This window comes from Marmota flaviventris, chromosome 7 (assembly GCF_047511675.1).
Source record: "Marmota flaviventris isolate mMarFla1 chromosome 7, mMarFla1.hap1, whole genome shotgun sequence".
Classification (NCBI taxonomy): Eukaryota; Metazoa; Chordata; class Mammalia; order Rodentia; family Sciuridae; genus Marmota; species Marmota flaviventris.
The window spans coordinates 12,592,378-12,595,010 of NC_092504.1; the positions used below are offsets into that span (position 1 = coordinate 12,592,378).

Below are 2,633 nucleotides of genomic sequence, written 5' to 3' on the forward strand. Positions count from 1 at the left end.
CTCCCACTTTTCAGTCTTTCTCTTTCTCCAACCTCTGACACTGGCCTGACCCTGCACAGAATGCTGCTTTTCCCATTTATGTTTAATTTTGTTTTCTTGTCTTTTCTTCAGTTATTTGAGCAAGTCACTCAAATCTTAAAAGATGGGGTCCATGTACTGGAACTCTTCCCTTCTAAAGGAAAGTTCAGAGTCACACTGATGCTTTTTTAAAATACTGCTTTATCACTTTACAATTTATTAAATAGCACTGGGTTCAGTTAATCTTTTAACCTCTTATGATATCTGTAAAGGGAGGATAATATTATAATTAAGAACAGTGCTCTAATGCCTTATAGACTGTTAAAGGGATTAAATCAGAATATGCACGTCAAGTGCTTAGTGACACACCTGGCATTTCATAAATGCTATGTCTTTCCCCTGTGTTGTCTCATATGACTATCTTAATGAGCCTTGGTTTCATAAATGAGGAGGAGAAAGCTCAGAAGTAAAGTTTCTTCCTTGGGACCACACGGCTCACAAGCAAAAAGTCAGAACCTGAATTCAGAAGTTCTGACTTCAATGCTGTTATTGCTATGCACACTCAACTTATGAAACACAAGTTTGGCGCACTGAGAAAATACCTACATGCAGAAGTTTATGCAGATCAGTGCATAAAAATTGTGATTTGGAGCAGTTTCTAGATGGTGCCAGATAAATAAGAAATGTTGACTGATGATATGCAAAGGGAAAACCTCAATCAACAACTCTTGGTCTTGCTAAACTTCTCGTGTAAACTTGAGCAGGACATTAGTGCATCAAATGCTCAGGCAAGTTGAAGGTCCAGTATACTGTCTCCTTGGCTCTCAGAATTACATGTTCCTGTCTCTTCTTCTATGACGCCCTTGGCTGGTTCCTTGCTGCCCCTCCCTCCAACTCCACTGTCGTGATTGTGTTCTCTGTCCTTCATCACTTCTCGTCACAACTGTGTGCTTGTGTCCTTGCTGTTTTCTCTGTCTGAAGTGCCCTTGAATCTTCTCTGCTTGGCAAACTATAGCTGCCACATCATCTCCTGGGTGATGCTTCCCCCCTTAATTCCTCGGACTCACATTCTTGCACACCACGTCTACAATTATGATGGTCATATTTTTATTTGACCTTTTCTTAGTAGACAGTGACTACAACAGAGGTACTGTAGGTTGATTTTAAACAAGGTATCCAATTTCTTTATGTCCTTCCCCCATGAATTGGCTCATTTTAAGTATCAACTTGATGGGTTTAAGAGATAGCCAGATAGTTGATAAAGTATTCCAGGGTGTTCCTGGAAGAGATTGGCATTTGAATCAGTGAACTGATTCGCTCTCACCAATTTAATGGGCTGATTTCTAGACAGAACAAAAATATCGAGGAAAAACAAACTCTCTCTTTCTCCTGGACCTAGGATATTTTTCTTCCCTTGCTCTCAGACATTAGAACTGCACATTTCCTGGTTTTTGCACTCTGGGACTCGCACCAGTACCCCTACCTCTAATCTCCCAAATGGTTTCAGGCCTTTGGCCTCAGCCCGAAAATTACACTCTAGCCCCCAGGTTCCGAAGCCTTAGGACTTGGACTGAACCACATCCCAGACTCCCTAGGGCTTCAGGTTTCAGAAGCCTATTGGACTTCTCAGCTCTGTTATGCCATGAGCCAACTCCCCTAAATCCCCTCATGTATCTGATTATCTATATAACGTATTGGTCCCGTTTCTTTGGAGAACTCTAACACACACACACACACACACACACACACACACACACACACACACCATTCCAAGCTTTACATTATGATTTAGCAGCCTCTTCTCCTCGAGAGGTAGAATCTATTTCCCTGAACCTGGTGTGTGGGTTAGCCTTGGGCTTGCTTTGTTCAGCAGGATGTGGCAGAAGAGACAGGGTTCTTGCAGGCTCCTGCTCTCTTGGACCCCTGCATCTGCCGTGACAACAGCATGTCTTGGCTAACTGCCGGGAAGGACGCTTCATGGAGTAGAGTTGGAAGAGACCAACGGTCCCAGCACAACCAGCAAAGGCACTCAGCGAGCTCAAGGATCCCTGAGCAGAATTAAATATTTATTGTTCTATGCCCCTAAGGTTTGTAATTGCCTCTTCTGTAGCATTATTGTGGTCCTAGAACATTAAAGAAATGCTTTAGGGAATCATCAAGTTTTATTATTACATTAAATTAACTTATTTATTTTTGCAATGCTGGGGATTGAACCCAGGCCCTTATGCATGCGAGGCAAGTGCTCTACCACTGAGCTACACCCCCCAGTCCTTAACTTTATCTGCCACGTTACTGGCATTATTTGCTCATTCATTCATTTATTCTCTTATTCATTACTCTCAAGCAGGTTCGTGTACTGTGTACCAGGTACTATAATAGGCTCAAAGATTAATATGATATATTTTCTGCTTTATCAATAAATGTTCATGAGATGACTTACATGTTTCTTTTCTCCTTGCACAACTCTAGAGACAGGACTTTCCTAAGAGTTCATGGAGACAAGTCTATGTTTGATCTCCCCACAGGTGAAAGTTCTTCCTTTTGTCCATCTTCCAACCCTCCAGCTTTAGTGTGAGCTTCTGTGCTCCTGCTCAGCTGCCCATGAACCTGGGGAA

General features: G+C 42.3%; 1 non-coding gene across 1 annotated transcript; it reads right to left on the bottom strand.

Moving 5' to 3' along the window:
* Positions 1-2,211: 2,211 nt before the first annotated feature.
* Trnaa-cgc (transfer RNA alanine (anticodon CGC)) lies at positions 2,212-2,283 on the bottom strand. The gene has a single exon. It is a non-coding gene; the product is annotated as a tRNA-Ala (tRNA).
* Positions 2,284-2,633: the final 350 nt, after the last annotated feature.